The sequence below is a fragment of the Podarcis melisellensis genome (genome assembly GCF_964234715.1).
Source record: "Podarcis melisellensis genome assembly, chromosome: 2".
Taxonomy (NCBI): domain Eukaryota; kingdom Metazoa; phylum Chordata; class Lepidosauria; order Squamata; family Lacertidae; genus Podarcis; species Podarcis melisellensis.
The window spans coordinates 57,193,259-57,218,059 of NC_138529.1; the positions used below are offsets into that span (position 1 = coordinate 57,193,259).

At 41.7% G+C, this 24,801-nt stretch overlaps 1 long non-coding RNA gene across 1 annotated transcript; it reads left to right on the plus strand.

Moving 5' to 3' along the window:
• Window positions 1-2,871: 2,871 nt before the first annotated feature.
• LOC309360218 lies at window positions 2,872-14,220 on the plus strand. Its single transcript, XR_014163953.1, has 4 exons — window positions 2,872-2,913; window positions 10,675-10,871; window positions 11,748-11,998; window positions 13,566-14,220. It is a non-coding gene; the product is annotated as an uncharacterized lncRNA (long non-coding RNA).
• Window positions 14,221-24,801: the final 10,581 nt, after the last annotated feature.

Sequence of the window (24,801 nt, forward strand, 5' to 3'; positions counted from 1 at the left end):
TTATGAATAGAAAGAGCTTGTTTAATTAGTGTTGAGATCAGTCCGACTAATAATTTTGGATCCTGCAGCACCTCAGGTTAAGGCTTTAAACCAGAGATGGGGAACCTGTGGCTCTCACAGATGTTCTTGGACTACAATTTCAATAATCCCTGATCACTGGATGGGTTGATGGGAGATGGATTCTAATAGCACCTGGAGGGCCACAGGTTCCCCACCCTTCTTATAAACAATGATCATTGTCTTCATTCAAGGTGTTGACATTGTTCCATCAAACAGTGTAAGAAAAACAGATGTTGCATTGCTGTTGCCTTGGGTGAGATTCTGAGAATTGCTTAAGGGGTTTTACATGCTCAACAGCAAGAAGAGAAGGACCTTCCAGGCTCTCTCCACCACAGGAACCCTTCAAAACCCACAGCAATTTCACTCTGCCAGAGTCAGTTGAGGATGTTCTATCACATCCCTGATATTTAGGGGTGGTGTGTGTTCCTGTGGCTTTGAAGCATGGGACCTGTGTGAAGTGTGATTGGGAAATAAGGGAGAGGTGGCAGAATTTTTACAAGCCACATGCTGGATGAAAACCAGAGGCTTAGCAGAGAGGAAGGAGTCCTTGCAAAGTGATGAATAGTTAATACATTTTTAATGTTGATGAGCTACAGGCAGGAACTGCAACTGTGTGGTTAATGGGCAACAGCAGGTGGAACAGGTGAATCCCAGGCCAGTGTACCGTGTCCAATGAGCCATGAAAGGCACCTGGACCATATTGTTCTAGAGTCAGAGAGCTGCCCCTTGCTACGAAGGTGTTTGTCGGACTGGTCATTATCCAAAATCACTTCCAAAAGAAGGCAGACAGCTTCTGACAAGCAGGCTGAGGCAGAATAAGCGAAGAGAGCACGGGGGCATTGTGTGGAATGCTACAGAACAAGCGCTGATCTGGGAATGCTCATGTGTAATTTAGCTGTTTAAAGGTTAAACATTCTTTAATGGCCCTTGACCTGTTGTCAGTCATCTCAAGTTAGTTGCGGCTGAACTAAATTGCAACAACCTTATCGGGAGGGACTCCCTGTCCCACTAACAATTATGGGAAAGAAACCCACATCATTTGGCTGTTTTGAGTGGTCATTCCTATTACTATATTAGTTGTAAACTTTGAGGGAAGATTTCTGTTTTGTACACTTGGATTTTGCCAGATAGCACAGTTCCAAAACTCACAATATGTGAACATTTGCCTGATTCTCAACTGACGTCCTGGTGAAGTGGATATCCTTGTGATTGGATAGGTGCAAAATTTCATACTCTTGACAGGTTAGTGTGCCTCATGTAGCAGACATCTCATGATGATAGCAGGTCTAGCCCACAGGGACAATGGGGAGAGTGGGGAGAAGCTATGGGTCAGAAATGACTTAGCCATGACAGATATTGCTTTGCATTGCTCTATCATGGGTTGGTGGAGGGTCCAAATTGGTGTGACTTGAGCCTGAGGGAGGTCCTCATCAAATTCAAACTGCTTCAACCTCTCGGCTCATAGTCATTTCTTGTTTTTGTCCCAGTGAATTACAACACTCCAGGAAGCCTCTCTCGTTTAGCTGTTCACAGGGCGCAGACCGAGCAGGGGCCTGAGGAAACTGTTTCCCTTGTTAAAATAAAGGCATTAGTTTAATATGTACCAGGAGAGGATAGGGAGTTCTCTTGTTAAATGTTTACCAATCAAATTCTGATGAGGACTTGCTTAGAGTAATTCGGCTTTAAGCTGTGGCCTGTCATTCTTGGCAAGCATTCTCACAGGGCCATGCAGACCAATTATCAAGGTTGGAGGCAAGCACAGCATTAATACTTAGACTGTAGTATCTTTGCTTAGTAGCAAATACCACTTTAAAATGGATGAACCATGATAAATACAGATATTTTCACTCTATCTATAGAATATCTGTAGCTCTTCACTTTTGAAGACTTATATCTGAAGATATAGACAAGATGTAAGCCACATCTACCTTCAAGAGATTAAATTAAACAGAGAAATGCATTGTCTGCTGAATGATAAGAGTTTGTGTCAATGACACATGACAGAATGTATTATCCTAATTCCTATACAGTGGTACCTCAAGTTATAGACTCTTCAGGTTACATTTGCTTCAGGTTACAGACTCCAGTAACCCAGAAATAGTACCTCGGGTTAAGAACTTTGCCTCAGGATGAGAACAGAAATTAGCCTGAGGCCCCATTAGCTAAAGTAGTACCTCAGGTTAAGAACAGTTTCAGGTTAATAACAGACCTCCAGAACAAATTAAGTTCTTAACCCAAGGTACCACTGTAGTGCATAATGTGCTTGAAGGGAACCACAGGTAGCTATAGGGAGAATGGCTTTATATAATACTGTTTCATAGATGGAAGAGTGCCCTAGGTGGCTAGTAGAACACACACACACACACACACACACACACACACACACACACACACAATGGATATAGCATGGTGGTGTTGTCAGGTTAGACAGGAATTTATCTTGTGTGGCAATGACAAACCAAAGCATGCAAAGGACTGATACTCCAAAAGCTGAAATTTAGTATGGTCTCCCAGATTGGAGTATCAAAAAAGTAGGGCACCTATCTGGATCAAAGTCCCAATGTCTTTCAATGCAGGCTTTTAAAATTCTAACTGAAAGAACCACAGACTTCCCCAAGCTGAAGTGTTCTTCCATCCAGGACCTTGAACCTCCATTTTCTTCTCCAACCCTCCTAACCCAAAAAGTAGGATTACTAGGAAAGTCCTCACAAGGCAGCCTGATGGGAAATGGCATTCCTGACTCACAGCCCTATTAAATTCTATAAACAACAGTAAAATTAAAGACACACAAATTAATGTTAAGGATGCCGTTCCCTCAATATGGATTTGAGAGACCCCAAAGATAATAACTAAGTAAGTAGGGCTAACCCTTTAAAATAAACAGGCAGCCTGGGCCTTGCCTGATGTCTACTCCTGCAGCCTAGCCAAAATGCCTTCCAAAGCCCTGGAAGATTTCTTCCCTTCATTTCTGCATTTCCTGCCCCTACCCTAAGCCAGCACACAATAACTTGAATGGGGCACTGAGTTGGACCCCAGATTATGGCTGCCCAGTGGCACTTGGGAGCCCCAGAAGCCACATCCGAGGCTACGTCCAAGGCCCCGTGAGGTGAGGCCTCAGACACGACTTCCTGTGCTGCGCAAGGACCTGGAAGTCACGTCTGAGGCCCCATGGTGCAAGTGCCAAGCACCCACAACAAAAATTTTGTGAGTGCCTGAGCACCTAGAGCTCCCTATAGTTGGCGCCAGTGAAGTTGAAAATCTGGAATATCTAACAGACTTTCCAAGTGTCCCTATTTTCCTGGGTCAGTCCTAGATTTACAGATTTGTTCCCGGAATGTCCCACTTTTCCCTAGGACGTCCCTTTTTTCATCGCAGAAGTGTTGGAGGGTATGGAGTTATACAACACCCCAAGTCAAGGAGATGAGTAACTATACAAGCTTTGGAAGACATGTGAAGGCAGCCTTCATCAGAGAAATGTTGGGGCATTCAAGTATAATAAAGCCATATGGGTTGTGTAGGCATAGATTTTCCTTAAAAGAAATCCTAATCACACATTCTAGAGAAGAACATGAAAAGCATATAAACTGGGCTCAAGCAGAATTAAAAGCTTACTTGGGGGGGGGGTAGAGAAATTTCCTCACATTTTATCTGTTTAACACATGCCCTATATTCCTCAATCCGTGTTTGCTGTTCACTTTTGTGGGAACAAATACACATTTTCTCCAGATCTAAGCATCTGAAAATGGTGGTGAATCTATTGCTTGCAGTACTCATTAAAACCACTTGTTTTTGTCAAAACAAACCAGCTTGGAGAGAGTTTGGTAGCCTAGCTGGCAGTTCATCATGGCTTCTTGCACTTTCTTAGGTATGAGGGTTTACAGTTATATAAAACTTAATGAATCAGTATACTTTAGATTTCCTTCCTCATACATATGGGTTCAATTAACGTCCCTGTTTGCTTATTTAAGTGTTTTCATTAAATTGCTTTACTGTATTTTCCCCTGCAACTGAAAGGGAACATGGCGGAGCTTATGCCTTCTGTCATCATCTTTTTAAGCTGAGCTTGTCCTTTGTTCCAGTGCTTTTCCATATAAAAGCGCCTGCCCTTTATTAGGGGGCTGCAGTGTGTGCCTTGCATGCTCAGATCTGCACTGCAGATGCATAGATAAAAGCTCTGTGCATGGGTGCTCATGACCAGGGGTGCTCATAGTTTGCACGTAAGCATTACCTAGTAGTTTATAAACCTTTTACAAGAACAAGTTTTGCTTCCCTTCCCTCCCACAGCTTTGCCCCCATCACAACGGCTTCTGATGTGCCAATCTCTCCCTTAATATGTCTTGTTTAAGTGACATTCAAGGGTAGAGTTGTAGCTTAGTAGTAAACCATCTCCCACATATGCAGAAGTTACTTACTTGGTACCCCACTTACCTGAGATTAATCCCCAGTGCTTCTGAACTCACTTCCAAATAGGCATGGTTAGGCTTATACTGTTAATTAACTTTACCAAACCCCACACCCTTTAGATCTAGTCCCCTAATGTAAGGATGTGTGTTTCTCCCTAGCTGTTGATAGATTTGGGACAGGGAATCTGAGGTTCAGTAGTTGTGTCTTCTTCCATCAATCTGGTCCTTTGGAATCTTGTGGCTGCCATGGATGAAGAAGGAGGAGGCAGAGGAGGAGGAGAAGTTGGAGCTGGGCTTAGCAATCTCTTTAGAATCCCATCTGCCTATGTAGAGAGGACTTGAAATTTTCTTCCAAATGCTCATTTAACCACCATATTTTCCGAGAAAAGCTTACAAATGTGGCTTCAGGGTCCTCTAAAAGTTGTTAAAAATCATAAGGTAAATTTGAAGGGAGGGAATGAGTTTATTAGTTTTGAAAACTGTGTACTGCTGTAACTACTCTCATGATATTTGAAAGCCTGAGATATGATGTTTAAACATGTGGTGTTAACAATACCGTTTACCTCCCCGCCACAGCAGTACCTATTTATCTATTTGCACTGGTGTGCTTTTGAACTGCTAGGTTGGCAGGAGCTGGGACAGAGCAACAGCATGCAGATTCGAACCAATGACCTTCCTATCAGCAAGCCCAAGAGGCTCAGTGGTTCCATCCAGGAGTCATTCACCTTTTACCTTAACCTTAACAATACCCCTGGGCTCACAGAACCTGCTCCAATACCATCTCTCATTTTGGATACAAGGTTTTATTCTATGCTGTTGTTTGTGATGAATAGTGGGTGGCGCTGTGGGTTAAACCACAGAGCCTAGGACTTTCCGATCAGAAGGTTGGCAGTTCGAATCCCCGTGATGGGGTGAGCTCCTGTTGCTCGGTCCCTGCTCCTGCCAACCTAGCAGTTCGAAAGCACCTCAATGTGCAAGTAGACAAATAGGTACCGCTCTGGCGGGAAGGTAAACGGCATTTCTGTTTGCTGCTCTGGTTTTCCAGAAGCGGCTTAGTCATGCTGGCCACATGACCCAGAAGCTGTATGCTGGCTCCCTCGGCCAATAAAGCAAGATGAGTGCCACAACCCCAGAGTGGCGGGGATCTATGTGCAACTCTGCACACTCTGCAACTATCTCCATTATCCAAATACTCACTGCTTTTTAATCTTCCTCTGTAAAACTAAATTATGTTAATTTAGGAAGAACTACTGTAGCTGTTTTGGCAGTTGCTAAAAATGTGTGCCATGAATTGGGAACTCTGCGGTCAAACTATCCCAGCCCTTGGAGCAGCCACAGCAGTCACACCAGCCTAAGTATCCTAGAATCATAGAGTTGGAAGGGACCCTGAGGGTCATCTAGTCCAACCTGCTGCAATGCAGGAATATGCAGCTGTCCCTTATGGGAATCGAACCTGCAACCCTAGTGTTATCAGTACCACACTCCAATCAACTGGGATGCTCTTTGAACGCCTTGGGAAAGTGCTAGAAACATACCAAGTATTAGTAATAACTTGTATCTAAATTACAAAACCTTTAAGCAAGCCTTAAATGCCTTATCTGCTATCTCTTTATGAAGTCTCTACCCTTGATTCTTTGTCTCAGCTGTTGCAGCAACACAATGCTTGTCAAATAAGCTGCCCAGCCATCTACAATTTAAAATACATGCTTGTATGGACTAAGTTCATCGCCCCTTCCATAATCAAGGGATATTCTTTTTCTTATCTTACCTGTCCTTCAGATAAAGGCCAGTTATCCCATCCTTACTTTCATCTAACAGCACTGGTCTTTGTTCATAGATAGATCTTAATGATTTGTTTGAGACAATGGCCATGCTTAGCATAATAAAATTGTCCCCTTGAACCCTGGGCTGATAGAGCTAAGCACATGTCTTCTCTGTAGCTATTCTTCCAGTTCTGTGATTCTATTATTCTGTTGCTATTTCAGTATAATAGCAATCATATGTTACTTTAGTGCTATTCTAGAAAAAGAGGTGCTGGAACTCACCATTAACACCTCCCTCATTCTCTTCAAATGGCAATGACACCCATCTGAGAGGTGCTGGAACTGAGTTCCTGCAGTGGCGTAGCGTGGGTTGTCAGCACCCGGGGCAAGGCAAGTAATTTGCGCCCCCTAACCCATGGATTTGCGCCCCCTAACCCTAACCCCCAGATGTTGCGCCCGGTGCGGCCGGCCCCCCCACGCTACGCCACTGAGTTCCTGTGAGTTCCAGTTGAAGAAAAGCCCTGGTTACATGTAACATTTTCCCTTGGTGAAATTTGATCTGATGGTAGCGTCTTTCCCTGTTGGGGTGGAGGACCGATGACTGCGGTCAGCCTCTAGAAATTAATGGGATCCCAAGGATTCCTGAGTGCTCCAGAGATTTTCTGGTTGCATGTCTGATGCTCCCATCAAGGCTCTGACCTCACTATGGAATGAAGAGATGGAAAACACTGTTGATAGGATGGCCCCTAAGTAGGGAACAAAGAATCTGTTAATTTCAGTTCTGTCAGTTTCTAATTTTCCAATCTTAAATTGAGTTCTCCGGTTTTCTGCAGCAGTTTGGCTATTCCAGGAATTAGAAAAGTCTTGGTATATAACCTACTCCCCACCCCCCACCCTCCGCAAATCATAACACTACAAAACCCAAGAATTCTAGTTCCAGAGTGAGCAATGGTCTGTTAGATAGCAAATATTGGTCATGGGGAAAATCCATTGAGGGGTTGTTGTTTTTCATCGTAAGTGAATACGGTTCCAAATTTCACTCCACACCCAACATTTTCTCCTCCAAATTGATAGAAATATATATTTTAAAACCCCAGACTTTCCCATCTATGGTGGGGAGCAAGATTGCCAGAATCTTTGAGCTTGTCTGAAGTGATATGATATAGTAAACATGTATTCATTCACCAGTGATGCACACTGAACTAGTAAAATGCATGCACAGCTGATGGGTCTATGTGCCTGTTTCTAGTCAAATAATTGGCAAGAGCCCTGATCAGCTGTTCTGGGGTAGGGGACTAAATCCAGCCTTCTGTTTCCCACTCCCTAACAGCTGATCAACAGTGTCACTTATTTTATGGCCAAGGCTGTGTCCTGGCAGCTGAATCAGGGCAGGGACTATACACACAGCACCCCTTTGTGCACATAGTTTTTCATCCAGCGACAGGTATTTGCATGGAAGTCCCCTAGCTGGGATGTACGAGAGTGATGTAGGCTTATCCTATGTAAGAAGTATGGTCAAAGTAAACTAATTCATGTTTAAATATGTGTTAACTCCTGTCTACCTAAGAGTGTTATTTGACATGTTTAAAATGTATAGTTAAACCACATTAATTCCTTATGGAGCCATTCAGCAGTCAAATCTACTATCGTGCTGTTATTAAACAAACAAAATGTCTCGCACAAAATGTCTGGGAAGACTTAAAAACAAGCAGTTAGAGGGAGATCCCTCCTTATTAAATCAGATATGAGTTTAACCATAACAGGAGTTTTAGTTATTTGCCTAAATTTAAATTGGGGTTTACATCAGACCCAGAAAAAGACGTCCGCTGAACTTGATCAGAACCATTATACAAACTTCTTTTTAAAAAAACTCTAACAAGGAAACCTATTGACGAGACTGCATTATCCGATTAACCATCCGTTTGAATTTGATGGTATTCCTAAAACTTACAAAAAAATGTTCTTCCTAACTTTGTTCACTTTCAGCAGTGAGAACTTATCCACGGTAATGATTGTAAAGTATAAAATAAAGGTTGAGACTGCCACCTTCTGCCTCATCAAAGCCTGATTCACACAGCTGAAATTCAGCAATGCTGTTATATCTTCATGTGCTCCATACTAGACATACAGTGCACTGTGGGATACAGTTCTTCCCTCTCAAAGAGGTAGAAGGGTTGTGGATGTTGTGGGGAGAGGAGCTTGCTGGCTTATAATGTTTATAAAGCTCCCAAATTTCAAACATGTGAGCAACTTCAGTCTGCCACAGAGTGTGTCCACACATGCAGGCAGCCTCTCTCTTATCTTCAGAGGCAGTGCTTCTTTTAAGGGAAACCTGAATAAAGTAAACAAATGAGCACAGGATTGATTCTTCTGCCCTTAACCTAAAATGGCCAGTTGGTACACTCTAGCAGTTCTTTAGTACTCTAAGCTCAGCCACAGAAATATGAGCGATGGTCACAGTGAATCTCTGGAACTGCTCACAACTCTGAACTTTTTTTCCAAATGAGCCCATCCTGCCTTGCTACACAGGTCTCTTTTTAGGAGCACAGGAAACTGCCTTATATCAAGTCGTATTGTTGATTTATCTAGCTCAGTGTTGTCTACGCTGACTGACAGTAACCTGCCTTTCCCATCTCTTATCTGGAAATACCAGGGATTGAATGAACCTTGTACCTCTTGAATGCAACACATGTCCTCTATCAATGACTTACTGTCCTTCTCCCTTCCTAGGGCTCAGCTCATGAATTACCTGACTGACTAGCTTAAAAACATTATTTGATCTCTCTTCACTCACTTTCACTCTTCTTCAGACAGAGAGCGCTTGTTTCCTTCATTTTGCCCTGTTAGCAGCCAGCTGTCGGTGTTAAATGTCAGGCCTGACTCATATACGGCTCTGTCCAGGTTGATGCTCAAGCCATGGCATTTTGTAACAAACAGATTGTTGAATATGGAGGTGGTAAAGTACGAATGTATTATTTCTGAGGCTAAAGTAGAATCGCTGGGCATCGCTTGCTCCACTCATTGCCTTTGCATTCAATTCATACTGGCTTCTTTTTATTTTTAAGTCACATAATGCCTCTGTGTTCAGATGATGTTTGAGGTGAGATTGCGGGTCAGACATTCTGCTGCTGAGGTAAACCATGGGTGTCAAACAGCTCTTTAGATCTCACTGCAATCCCTTATTAATGAAGTATTGAGTGAGGGAACACATTCGATTAACTTTCCCTTTTCCTAGAGTCTACACCAAATATGAGGACACAGTGGTTAATATAGCTAATGCAGCATAGTGGCTAAAAGCCTGAACTATGGACCTGGAAGTCCCCACCAGAGCTGCAAATTGTAAGCAGTGAAAGATTACAACATGGTGGGGTGAGGGGTGAGGGATGGTGGTGGGAAAATGAAGTACTTGTGGGATGAGTGTGGGTGTGTCTGAATATTCTTAAGGATTGTATGAAATGTATCGGTATGTTTGTATATTCACAACATATGTGTATTAATGTTGAATTATTTTAATAATAAAAATTATTTTAAAAAAGTAAGCAGTGAAAGCTTTGGGGATGGAAAGGTTTTGGGGGGATGTTGCAAAATGCAATATGCCTTTTGGGGTTTTTTCCGTATGGTTCACTGCTGCCTCCATGCTTCCACCTTAAAAATAGGACCAACCTTTAACTCGAATCCAAAGGGAGGAAATTTCCTCTGAGCTAATAGAGCTATGCTCAGCCAGCCTAAGAGTGTGAATTTCACTTAATTTTTTTCCATCTTGAAACAAGGCATGCATTTAAAAAATTAAGCCTACTATACAACGAAACACATACCTCTTTGAAAAGTGTCTGTTCCTGATGCCTCCAATTGTAGAATCCAAGCTTTTTCGGGGGGGGGGTGTGTGTGTCAAAATACACATTTTTTGTTTTTTTTCCAGAAATGATCTCTCAAACACACTATAAATAGACCTTGAACACTTGTCTCATTGCAAAATGAAAATCGTTTGCTTTGAATAGGTTTCAGAATGGCTCAGATACAATATCTTGTGGAGCAAAGATGTGGATCAGTTTGGAAATGTAGACACCAGTTTGGCCTAATCCCTCCCAGCTGCTTTGCTTTGTTTTTGCCCCCAGAAAGAGCCCCTAAAAGTCTTCTCTGTAATCCTGCAAGCTGAAATTCAATCTACACACACACACACACACACACACCAAGCTTTGAGCCTCAGGCTTTGGATGTGGGGAACAGGGAAGGAAGAGGTTCACCTCTCCACCGCTCCCAAGGTGGTAACACTCCTTTCAATTTAAGGGGAGAGCCCCCAGAATCCAATTCACATAAGTGCACTAAGAGCAGAGCTTTCAAAGTCCACTAATCTAAACAGACAATTGATAGCTTTGAGATTTTTCACTAAGTAGTCATCTTTCTGTTGCTGTTGACAACAAGGACCTTGTTTCTGGTTTCTGTTTCAGCTTATAGCAGTGAAGTTTAGCTCGGGCATCAACCTGACTGGCAAGCCAAGTTTCACACACGGTTCTGATTGTGAACCCTAAACAGCCATGTATGTTGTAGGCTCTGCTACCTTTAGATGTATCCCAAGAAGAATTTATGATCCTTTCCTAAGTGTTTCCCATAGGATTTCTCTCTAGCTCCATCCTTCCAAACACGGGTAAGCGATAGGAATTCTACAGGCTGTTCTTTGCCCTTTTACTTTTGGTGCTATAGCAACTGAATCAGCAGCTATTCATTGTGTGATGAATTACCTGAGCTGCTTGGCCTCTTGATACTTCATTGGTCCAAAAGCTTTTAGGGTTTATTTTCAGTTTTATGACACTTTTCAAATGCAGGGTTTTGGTGTTTTTTCTAATCCCCTCACCCCTGCATATGTAGGCAAAAAAAATAATAAAAATTTAGCAAACAGAATTCTTTGGCTTGGAAAAGGGGAAAAACGAGAAACTGAAAAACAGAAGCAGGAAATGGAGAGTCATAGCTAATGTACACGTCTCATTTATACTGAGCAAGAATGGTTCTATGATGTTTACATGAGCTTAGTGGATGCTAGATAATGGCAACAAAAAGGTGGGGTATTATTTTTCTGGTCTTGTAGCAAGGGATGGGAGGGGGAATTTGATTCAGTTGACATTTAAAGGGGAGATTCATAATTGCATTTTCCAAAACAACTTGAGGACCGAAACACAACCTGCCATGGACTGGCTGGATGAAGGGGTGGTGGTGGTAGGCACCAGCCAGGGAATCACTTGGGGAACTCCCAGTGGGAGGAGGCTCAGAGCCAGGAGACTGGTGGAGGGATGATGATGATAAGTGGTCAGAGGGAGAAGAATGAGCAGACTGGGAGGAGGAGATGTCAGAAGCTGAAGAGGTAACAGGGTTTAGTGAGCAGGAAGAGGCTGGGGCAAAAGGCAGTCCGAGGCAGAAGCAGGGCTGGGGAGGAGTGGGACCAAGAGGCAAAGAGGCTGGCTGTGGAAGAAGCCAAGGAGTCTCCCCCTCCAGTTGTAACCAGCTCCCCTCTTCCCTGCTCTCCTAGAACATGCAGAGAAATGAAACAGGCAGAGAAGAACGGAGTTGTGCGCAGACTCTTTGTTCTGAGGGCACCATCATATGAGCGAAACTCTGCTCATGGAACTTGGCTCCAGCCCACTGACTTAGAAAGAGTTTGAGCCGTAATCATTTTTTAATACGCTAATACTAATGGCAAAAACGAAGCTCTCTGCACAGAGCGAAGGTCAAGTTCTGCATGAAGAATGTTGGTTACGGCACCACCTGAAATGCCAAACTGTGAGTAATGAGGGTAATTGATGGGTGCAGTGTTCTCACAACAGGCAGACTCTGGAAAACTGGAGGGCTTTCCTTGTTGTTACAATAACATCACCAATAAAGAGCCAGGGTTTTGCACATACTGTACTTGCAAGTGACGGGAAGCACTAAGGCACCGGCTCCGTTCCAAGACAACATGTGTGATATCTGTTTGGCAAGTGCTACAACATGTGTTCTCTCTTCTGTTTGACTTTTCAAAGCACTAATGGCCTTAAGAGTCAGAGGCCTGCCATTGATTTAAATGGATTCTGGAGCAATGCCATAAATTTGTGACTCAGCATAGACGTTTGCACCTCAGACCCTGCCGTGGTCCTTTGCAATGACAGTTATTGATGCACAAGGTTAGGGTTATTCATGCAATAACAAATATGTCTTTGGTAAGTTCCAACAACACTATCTCTGTTTAACATTGAAATAGTGTTGAATGGCTGCATGTTATCAGTAAAAATAAAGGGATTTTTTCTATTCTTAAGCCCTCTGTAGTACTATATCCCAGTGCTTCTTTTATTGCTGCTGGTTGGAGGAGAGACGAAGGGCTGGAATTAATATTGCAATTAACCATTATGCAGAAAGGACATATTCCCATTGGGAACTTGGTTATGGAGACCATTCTTATGACAGACAAATGAAAGACAAGATAAGGACCAATTGGCTGGAGGATGTGGCCCCATGGCCAGTATTGAATATTCTGTACAGCAGAGGCACCAACTTGCAAGGACGAAGGGAGGGGCAATGTCTTGTGTGTGACGTCCCGACATCCCGCACAGGACATCAGGACATTGGGAGGAGCTGGGGGCAGAGCTGCCCATATGGCTCAATGGCCGGTGGGTCCTCCTCCTCTTGGCACTGCTGCTGGTGGAAGGCTGTTTCGGAAAAGAACAATAAAAAATGTTTCAAAATCAATGGTTAAAATCAGTGGACTTTTGAAAGGCTCGGCCCACCATCTTGATTCCAAATGATGTCCAATTGTATCCAAACAAAGATGGAAATCTGCTCCTTGGTCTCATGAATCAAAATTTGGTTACAATATTTTAGGAGGTGTCCAAATGCAACGCAGACAAGCAGCTTTCTAAAATACATAGTGGATCCTACTCTAACACGATAAACAGTATTCTTTAAAATATACTTTCACTCCAGCTTATTTCTCTGATCAGTGTGTGCAAGCTTAATGCTTCCATTTCCAAACTTTCACTTTGAACATTACATAATTCAGAAATTTTGAGATTTTGCATAAACTGAAAGAAACTGTTCGATTCAGGGCTAGTCCAGCCATTAAATAGAGTGGCATTGTCTTTGGCAACTGTTTTGGGGTGTCATGAAAGGGCAGCAAATACTTGTTTCATTTAATATTGTTGTGTTTTTACTCTCAGGAAGAAATACTTGTTCTATTTTCTACATCAGGTACCAAAACTATTGATTGGCACAATGCATGGGGACTGCTGAGGGTGCAGGAGGTGGGGGTGCATTTGCTTTTTGTCACAGCTCTTTGGGTATTTTCAAACTTCCCTGTTTCTTTCACTTGATGCAGAACATGAAGGAATCTGAGAAGAACAACACTGAACAGGTATAAAGTGAGAAGGGGACCTAAAGCGGGAAAGCAATGAATGTTCTTGATTCTTTCCCTCCTTGTTTTTCTCCTTGAAACTGCGTATCCCAGCTGCTGGCTTCTGATCAAAGATAGTTGCTAATGGTAAACAACTGTAGTCAAGGATCTATGGTAATGCACTGCAAATCATCAAGAGATCTTCCGGTTGACCTCAATATACCTTCTGCCCACGCTTGATGTAGAAGGCATATCAATTGAAAGAGGTACTGCTTAGCTCTCTGCTTTCCACTGTCTCTATGCAACACATTTAACCTTGCAGCATGTTCAAAACATCTTAATTGACCTTCTCAAGGTTATACGCTTTGTAGTTAATTAACATTTGCAGAAAGATTCATTGTGGGATTTCTCCTAAGAGATTTCTAGCAAGCATCTATATTATTCAGCGACTGGATTTATGTAGGATATGCTACACTACCATGTAACGGGAATGCAGAATAAAATTATACAGTTTTATAGGGCTGAATTTCATGTCTCAGGAGTCTTCCTACAAGGGGCCTTCATCAATTTGGAAATTTGACAGAATGCAATAAAAGATCAAGAACGGTATGGAAGACATGAATTAGGAACTCTTATTTTTCCTTTCTTGTAAAGCAAGAACTAGAGAGGGCAGGATGACATTAATATGTATTGGGTTTAATATAATTAGGTACCTTTCCGTGCTGTGAACACTTCGGGAACCCACTGTCAAAAGATGTTGTCAAGGCTGTATCGTTCAATTCAACACAGATTTAAACAAATTCTTCGTGATTAAATCCTTCATTGGCAGAGAGCCAAGATGACTGGGGGATGCAATTTCATAGTCAAGTATTTGGAAATGTCTGCTTTGTAAAAGAGATGAATAAATGTAAAGGGATGGATTATTCCATCATTGGACTGAACTATCAGGCACTGACTGTTGGCATAGATAGGATATTGAGCTAGATGACCCAGATGTACGTTATTTCTTAGGAGCAGTGCTTTTTATCTGGGGGAACGCAGGGATACACATACCCCTAAACGTTTTGTGGATCTATGTACTGTTGTCCATTTACTGTATTTATTTTCCCCGATTGGGACTATAAAATGGTGGTTTTCTTGAGTCAAAATAGGGAGAAGTGCCATCTTGTTCTTGCCTCAGGGAGCAAAAGGTCTTAGGCTGGCCTTGTGTCCATCCTAGAACCCAGAGAGACATCTGGAGGGCTACAGGTTTCACACCCATGCTTTAAAGTGTCATCCTCTGCCTCTTTTTTGAATCCTTAAAATGCTGCTGGTGGTTATCCTAAAATGTAAAAAAGTGGCAGTTGCTCCCCTGCTTTTAAAAAATTATTCTTGGTTTTCAGAATCGAAAAAAGCAACTGCTTCGCATAGCTGCATTAGAGTGACTCTGTTCCAGTGCCACATACTCCTAAACAGTTCTTCTTTTTTCTAAATAAAATGTTTAGAGGTACTCTCATTCCATTTACAGAAGCCAACTGGTCCTGCAATGGAGTCTTGCTTCAACAATTGGGACAAGAGAGCATCCTCCACAACACCTGAGGCAGCTGGGTACTTTGTGGGGATGACAGCAGACTGTGCAGCATCCAGAAAAGGAGAATGGAACTGTGGAGGGAGACCAGGCTCATACCAGCATCCCTGCCCTTGAGCTGCGCTGAGTATGGACAGAGCTGGTGAATGTATGTAAGCTCTCTGCACACAGAATAGGTTAATTCCTGGAATCTGGGACAGGAGCAGCAAGGCATCCTGCTCCATCTCTACACATTCTTTATATACAGTTTCTGACCATGTGGAAAGAATTCTGTGTAACCCCCGTGAAATATACTTGGAGTCGAGAGTGGCTTTCATTCTCTTTATTCAGCTCATAGTGCTGAGGAGGAATGGAAGTTCCCCCATAATATCTGCTTTATATACATTATTTACACAATGGGCTGCACGTGATTGGCTAATTCTGGGATTCTCCTGTAGGGCAATCAGGTTGTGGATTCACTTCCACCTGGAGCTGGATTGGGTAGCTCCTGCAGACCAATCATACTGCTGCATTGTTCTAGGACCAATCAGACTGCTGCATTCTGAATCTTATTGTTCTAGGACCAGTCAAACTGCTGCATTTTGGATCCTATTTTTCTAGGCCCAATCAGACTGCTGCATTTTGGATCCTATTCAACTCAGTACATAACACCCCCCTTTAGCCATTTTTGCAAGACTGGAAAGCAAAGAGAGGTATGCAGCTGAAGCTGTTTTATTTTACAGCTGTCTTAACTGAAAGTAGTTTTCAAATCTCTATTATCTATCATCTATCTATCTATCTATCTATCTATCTATCTATCTATCTATCTATCATCTATCTATCTCTATCTATCTATCATCTATCTATCTATCTATCTATCTATCTATCTATCTATCTATCTATCTATCTATCTATCTATCTATCTCTATCTATCTATCTATCTATCTATCTATCTATCTATCTATCTATCATCTATCATCTATCTATCTATCTATCTATCTATCTATCTATCTATCTATCTATCTATCATCTATCTATCTAATCTATCATTCATCTATCTATATCTATCTATCTATCTATCATCTATCTATCTATCTATCTATCTATCTATCTATCTATCTATCTATCTATCATCTATCTATCATCTATCTATCTATCTATCTATCTATCTATCTATCTATCTATCTATCTATCATCTATCTATCTATCTATCTATCTATCTATCTATCTATCTATCTATCATCTATCATCTATCTATCATCTATCTATCTATCATCATCTATCTATCTATCTATCTATCTATCTATCTATCTATCTATCTATCATCTATCTATCTATCATCTATCTATCTATCTATCATCTATCTATCTATCTATCTATCTATCTATCTATCTATCTATCTATCTATCTATCTATCTCTATCTCTATCTATCTCTATCTATCTATCTATCTATCTATCTATCTATCTATCTATCATCTATCTATCATCTATCATCTATCTATCTATCATCTATCATCTATCTATCTATCTATCATCTATCTATCTATCTATCTATCTATCTATCTATCTATCTATCTATCTATTTATCTATCTATCATCTATCATCTTCTATCTATCTATCTATCATCTATCTATCTATCTATCTATCTATCTATCTATCTATCTATCTATCTATCTATCTATCTATCTATATCTATCTATCATCTATCTAATCTATCATCTCTATTTATCATCTATCATCTATCATCTATATCTATATCTATATCTGTATCTCTATCTATCTATCTATCTATCTATCTATCTATCTATCTATCTATCATCATCTATCTATCTATCATCTATATCTATCTATCCATCTATCTATCTATCATCTCAAGGCTGTTTTCAATGCCTTCTCAGGGTGTGAAAAGAGAAATGTTTGGGAACAGCCCAAGATCAAGATGCTTCCGTTAATGCGCTGATATATGAAGCATGTGTAGGAAGTGCTGGTCCTAATGTTGTTTGCTAAACACCATTTTTGTTTGCAAGATCACCATGTAATTTAATTTTCAAAAACTACATGAGTAAACCTTGATTTAGGAGTCAGGACCTCAAGTTGCTTTGAAGGTATCAAACTCATGTTTCACATGCAGCTTACCAATCTAGAGAGAAAATCTTGTTTTAATCAGTAAAGCCATTTTGACTTATATAATTTGAAAATAGAACTGGTGCCATTGCAGTTAGCAGCAAAAGCCTAATTCGCCAGCCTAATCTTTTCCAACTTGCAGCAGCTTTTGGAGCAAGATGTTATTACTGCTTTAAAATAACTGGATCTGGAAGTGCCCTCGTGTGAAAGGTGTCTTCCAGTCACAGTGGGCAGGCATCGGGAGTTGTGTTGACATTCTCTATTTTTTCTTATTAATATTTTTATTAGATTTCTGTTTTACATTTTAGAATATTCAGTTAAACAACCTTAAAATATCAGTAGCTTCCCTTCCTCTCTTTCTATGGTTCATTTTGCACAACATAAATCCCTGCATATTTTATGTAAATTAAACAATTCAGCATTCCATTATAGCATCCATCAAAACTTATTTACACTGTTGAATTTATCTTAATGCTGCCCACGTTTTCAGTTATACACAATTTTCCTCTACATATTCAATAAAAAATTTCCAGTCTTCTTTAAACGTATGTTCTTCTTGTTCTCTTATTCTATATGTTAGGTCCGCAAGCTGTGCATATTCCATCAGTTTAAGTTGCCATTCTTCTTTAGTTGGGACTTCACTCGTTTTCCATTTGGGGGCTATCAAAACACAAGCCGCAGCAGTGGCAGACATAAATAGCCTTTTTTGACACCTGGGAATTTCTGTCTATGTTATCCCCAACTTTCTTAGCTTATGCAAATCAAGAAGCCCCACCAAGTCAGATTAGTGCTCCTAGGAACAAACAGTTGAAGGTGCTGAACCATTTGTGTCCAGAGCCGTAGCTAGGTGAACTTGTGCCCTTGGCAGAACCGTCCAGATTGCGCCCCCCAACCATGGAAAATTTCTGCCTCTCCTCCAACACCCCCCCCCGGCCCTTCCATTCATTCAATTCACCCTCTATTTAAAACCATTTCTTATGTGGCAATAATCAATATTTATATTTATGGACATATTTTTAGCCAACTTTGCACCCCTCCATTGCCTGCTCCCCTGGCGGGGGCCCACCTCAACACCCCCTAGCTACGGCCCTGTTTGTGTCTGCCATCGGACCCCTGTGAACTCCTGCACTGAGGATCCTCAGCATGCAAGTCAGTGGCAACAAGGTTTTCTGGAAGTAGAATGTATTAAGCCAGGGATGCTGAAACTGTGCCTATACGTGGTGCCAGTAAGTTCAAAAGACTTTTATGCCATTGTTCAATGGCAGAGCACATGCTGTGCATGCAGAAGATCCTCGAAGCATGTGCAGAGTTCCTTTTCCTCAGAACTATCCTCACCACCAAGCATCTAGGATTAGAGGACAGTGCTTTCAATTTGGCCATCTCCTTTGTCGGGAATTAACCACTGAGTCAAAGATTCTACATCTCCACATTAATATCATCAATAAAAGAACTTGGAAGGTTTGATCTCTCTTTTGTGGTGGAAAAATCCACTCTAGGATTAGACAGCTTTTATCCATGAAGATAATATTATCTTTTTCATTTCTATCAATTTTGCCTGCCACAGAATTCATGTTTACTTTCTTCTAGGATGTGAATTGTGTTTTGTTTTGTTTAAATTGCTGCTACATTTGCTACTTCTTATGTAACATCAGAGTCAATTTTTGGCAAAAGCCAACTTGCATAGCTTAATCTACCAATGCGCTCTAAACTGAAATCCATTTTATGGGCAATTCAAACCCATTTTATGGGCAATTTGTGGCAATTATTTGGGTCTACCAACCGAAAATAATGGCTTAGACAACACAAGCATCTCCCCAACAGCCTCTTTTGTGAAGACGGAAGCAAAGAATTCACTTAAGGAATACTCAGAGAGAGTATAGTTAAGTACTTCTCTCTCACCTGGGTGGTCTATAGTGATTCTTTGGCAGACTTCCTTGTTGTGATTTATTTTGACCAGAGAAAGAGAGAGAGAGAGGAAGAAACTTTATTGTTGCTGTTTGTGTTGCTGTCTTTAATTTAGTAGCTCCTCAAATTCCTTCTTGGCGTGTTATTTTACTTTTATGTTTAACTTGCCAAATTGTATACTTTCTTTTATTTTGGCTCATTTTTATTCCCAGGCACTTTTTTTAAAGGAGACTCTCTTGCCTTCCTCAGGCTGGTCTAATGCTTTTTTTCATAGCTCTTTTTGTTCTGAGGTGGCTCACAAAACCGCAAGAACCCAAAAGTTATCAAAAACACCTCCCTAAAACGGAAGTCTTCACATATTGCCTCCTTCAAATAAATTTTCACAGTCCAGAATGTGGCCTTGCTCAAGCAGGAATCAGGAATGGAGAATGCCAAAAGATGCCTGCAGATATAGCCAGCCATATCCCAAGCATTGTCTTTCAAGCATTGAAAGGGGTTCTCCTCCACTTTCTCCAGTCCCAATCTAGAAATGGCTTTTAACTACTCTCAACTCCAACCTGATAATTGCCACCTGCCAAATTTTAACTTGTCTGAATTAATTTTTAGATTTTTTAAATTAATTGATGTCTATTTTTATGCATATTGTGTTGTTTTTATGATGTTAGCCACTCTGAGCCTGGCCTTGACGGGGAGGGCGGGATACAATTTAACAACAACAACAACAACAACAACAACCAAACCATAATTCACTCCACAGAAGAGCCCTTAGAAACTGGTGATAGCAAAGGACAGGATCTTGTAGGCCTGTTGCTAGTTAGAATAGGGGCTTGACTGAGGGTGGAGGAACAAATGTTAACTTTACCTTTTTACAGTCAGCCAGTTTCTATACATACTTGCACTCTCCTCTGTATCTTCCATCCAGGCAAGCAAACCCTCCAAGTGTCCCTATTTTCCAGGGATGTCCCTGATTTAGAGACGCTGCCCCGGTTTCTGATTTGATCCCAGAATGTACCACTTTTCCTTAGGATGTCCCTATTTTCACTGGAGAAACGTTGGAGGGTATGGCATTATCTGACCCCCGAGCCATCTGAAGGCAATCCTGTATAAGGAAGTTTTCTTAATGTTTAATGTTCTATTATGTTTTCAAATGTGTTGGAAGCTGCTCAGAGTGGCTGGGGCAAACCAGTAAAATGTGTGGGTTATAAATAGTAAAATTATTATGATCGAATGGGACGTCCCTGTTTTCATCCAAGAAATATTGGAGGGGGTGGGCAAGCAAGAGGCATTATTGGACATTGTGAATACATTCCAGCCAAGCAAAAACACTCAAGGAGAGTGTGAAGTGTGGCTGAGGAGGAAGTGTAGTCTGAGGAGAGTCCTGAGGGCTGGATTGAGGTTCTCAACCCTTGAGATAGATGGACAAATAGCCTGGCCAGGTATAATACAGGTTACTGTATTGTGTTCCCAAATTGCAGCTAGTCCAGAATGTAGCCTCCAGTGTGTTATCTGGGGCAGGCCAGAGGGAACATATGATGCTGATTTTAAGACAACTTTGTGGCTCCCAGTTGGTTTCTAGGCCCAATTCCAATTTCTGGTTTTCTTTAAAGCCCTAAATGGTTCCAGGCTAGGATACCTCAAGGCCTGCCTTCTCACATATAAGCCTATTCACCAATTAAAATCTTCTCCAGATGGTCTGCTCTGGGCTTCCTCACTACCTTGAGGTTACAGAGAGTGGTTATCTAGGAGCAGGCTTCAAAAACGGTCCCGAGTTTATTTAATTAATTAATTTAACTTGCTAAATTATGACAATTTCTGAATTGATTGATAGTCAATCCTTCTTTGAGACCCTCTTTGCTAGCTTTCAGAAGGCAAGCAAGGATAGATCTTTTTGTGGGACTTTTAGGGCTATTTCCAGTGACCTTTTTTATCAGCCACTTGTCCCACTTCACTTGTGCAAAGCTTACACAGAGGTTATATGATGCCTGCTCTTTATTGAGCATTCTTCCTTATTTGTTTGTGGAAGGTTATACAACAATGACATGCATCCTGATGTTCTTATGTGGAATTTATGCATCTTCCCATCAATCATTTATCCCACATTTTTAAGTGCATTACCATGTAACTTTCCTGACGACAAAAGTCTAATTTTTTTATTTTAAAAATGTGGATTTATTGTGCCAGACCACTTTAATCCGCTTTAATTTCGCACACCTCAATTTCCAGTATGCAGCTGAATTGCTCCCACAGAATACTGATAGCTAGAAGGTGACCTTGGAACTCTTTGGTTATTTTAAATGCTTGAGTGGAACTTTAAATGTTGTCTATACTGATTCTGCCCCCCCCCCCACTGCTCAGATTAGCTATGATGTTTCTTTTGCTTGATTAGTCTGTGTCTGGTTATGTTTTAAAAACTGCTCTATAGTTTTTACACATGTAGCTAGCCACTTCACAGATCTTTCCAGTCAAAATTTGGATTAATAGATAAACCAGTAACTTAAAGGGGATTGGGTGTATGTGATGCTACATGCATCTCCCTGCAATTTCAGATTTACAGCGCCATCCTAACCATGTCTATTCAGAATTCAATGGAGCTCTCCCTTGTGAGTGGGGTTAGGATTGCAGTCTAAGGCACGGGAGTCTGTGTAAATGCAGAATGTAGCATTAGGTGGAGACTTCAAAGCTGTTTGACACATTATACAGCAACATACCTGAGTTTGCCACCAAGTGTTCATTCAGTTGGGAATTCCTGGGAATTCAAGCTCCCCAATGAGTGTTGCTGTAGGATAGACAAGTTTCCAAATACCAAATGCCTCAATGACTTTGAATGAGTCATCTCCCTATATAAACCAGCCTGGGTGTAAGCATGGGGAAATTTTGATTTATCTTAGTGCCTCATTTTACAGTTGAGTTCTCCAGTTTGTGATACTCACATGAAAATAAACACATTTTTGAAAAGTAATCTGCCCAGTAGAATGCATATTTTCATGTTATTTTAACAAAGATGCATTTTCATGCACACTTTACCCTAGTATGTGCATTTTTTGTACACATTATTTGGCTGGAGTGCTACACTGCAAAATTGCATGAATTTTGCGTGATGGCTAAGTTTCAGTTCATGTGCACACTTTTCAGTGTGAACCAAATTGAATTTCCCCCTATCCCTACATGAGTGTTAAGATCTGCCAGAGGGACTCTCTTTAATGCTTGTCAATCAGGAATAGGGCTGGGCGATGTTGGGTTTTCAACATTGTGGTGTATTGTCAGCCACACACCATGGTTTGGTGATATACCGCAGTGTTGAAAAAAGATGCATTGGCCCCAGCTGGTAGGTGAAACTGTCACAGCTCTCATCATGGGAGCTGAGGTGCTTTCGCCCTAGTGCCTTGTGGGCTATGACCAATACAGCTGGCCCCAGCCTGCTGCTCAGCTGGGGGGCGGAAAGGCTTCTGCCCCCAGAGGAGCCAGCCTCGAGTCCCCTTCTGCTCATGCTGGAGCAGCAAGAACCTTGGGGCTCCTTGGCCAAGCTCTCTCTGCCTTTGCTGGCATGGGGAGTGGGCAACCTACCTTACGCACTTACCCACACTCCCTGAAAGCAGCAGTAGCCAAGAGCACGGAACCTGTCAGTGTGGTTGACTGCCTTTGCCTTCTCCATGTTCAGGTGTGCTGTCTCTTTCTTCTGGTGGGGGGGGGGTGTCCTTCACCCCAGGAGAAACGATGCAGCCCACCCTCCTGGGCGAAGTCCACAAGACACAGGGTGCAAAGCCACCCTATCTGTGCCAGAGAGGGGCTGCTGGAGGCTGCTAGCAAGCGCTGGGGTTGCCAGCATCAAAGAGCCTCTACACTGCCTGGCTGCCTTCCACTGGAGGGAGGGCTCGGTAGCAGGAGAAGGCAGCCAGGTGAGGCCAGGGAACTCTCAGCTGGGAAGCAGAAGCTTCCCAGTATATTGCTGGTGAAACCGCCACCACTTGAGTCCCTCTGCCTCCAGTGCCCAGCTAGTTTGTTTCTTCCTCAGCATGCTGGGCGCTGGAGGCAGATGGACTCAAGTGTGGTGACTGTTTCACCAGCAATATACCACTGAGTGAAGCTGTCATTGTGGTCTGTCCCCACATTCCGGTCCTGGGTGATATAGCTATATGCCGCCCAGGCCTAATCAGGAGCTATATACTATGCAGGTCTCAGCCTCCATAGCGGCACATTGATTTTGTAATTCTCTCCCCTCTGAAATTTGGCTGGCCCCTTACTCTCTTTTCATTTAGATGCTAGCCAAAACCCTGGTTAAACTTGACTCAGAGTCTTAGAAGTTATTAATATTAAGCTGGTGTGTTGGTTTAATGTTCTTTTCCTCTTTTTAGGGTAATTGTTTTTTGTTCTGCTCTTACATTGCTATGGATTTATATTTTTAAGGCTGTATTTGCTGTTACTGACCCTGAGATATTTGCCTATAGCAAAGTCTATAAAACCTATGGGGAGGTCTATAAATGTTTACATAAATAAATAATAAATATCACATCCATCACATTCACACTTTACATATTTGGGTGTATCCTTGGAAAACGTTAGAAGTGCACCTAAAAACTGTACCATGTGGCCTTTGTGCTCTGAGGATATAATCATTTAAAAAGCAAATTAATGTAAAGATGAAACTTGGAAGGTATATGAACAGAGACATCTCAGTCCTGAGGAAGACTCAGCAGACTTTTAATTAATTAAACAGTTGTGCCCACATGTAGCAGAGGCAAGGTAAATTACTCAAAATAATGAAAAAATTCAAATTTGCATAGTGTCAGGTCCTGCCTGCTTTTGGGCTTCCCATATGCATCAAAATACACACAGTTGTACACCGAGCTCCAGATGATTTAGGCTGCATTCCTGAGAGTAAAATCCTCTGATTTCAATGGGACTTACTTTTGAGTAGGAATAAGAATGTTATGATACTGGGACAATAAAGAGGAAGACTAAATCCTAGACTCACTCAATGGCCAGTCTAGTGTAAGAGGAAAATAAATGGGCCAATAATAAAATTAGAATGCACATTAAAAGTATGTGACTTTTCCCCAAAGAATTGTGGGAACCATAGTTCCCCACAGAGCTACAGTTCCTAGCACCATTAACAAACTACACTTCCCAGGATTCCTTGAGAGAAGTTATGGGCTTTAAATGTCCTCTGAATGTCCTTTTAATGTGTAGTATGGATCTGCCTGACATCCCATCGAGTTCTATGGGTGTACTCTCACATAAATGGCTATAGGGCTGCATCTAAATTTACTGGCTTCAAGGCGGAAGTGGACAAATGTACTAATATCTTGGTTCATGCGAGCATTTATTCAAAAGTAAGTCCCTGTTGACAGGGCTGACTTCCTAATCTGATGCCTTGCTAGTATCCTATTGGAGTCAGGAAGCTTTTCCTCTCCTCATTCTCAGGCTGCTTTTCTTTGACTTCACGATAACAACAATGCCAGATAAACGGAGCGAAAAGAGCTCTTGGAGAGATCATTTGAGCATCTTCACACAGAAATAGTACATTGAGGCCACTTTCCTGGCTGTGGATCTGTCAACTTGGCTGAAGTCTTAGGATATTGGACACAGATTTATGCAGAAAATATGGCAGTTCTCCACATATCACATCCCATGTGATTTCTCTCTC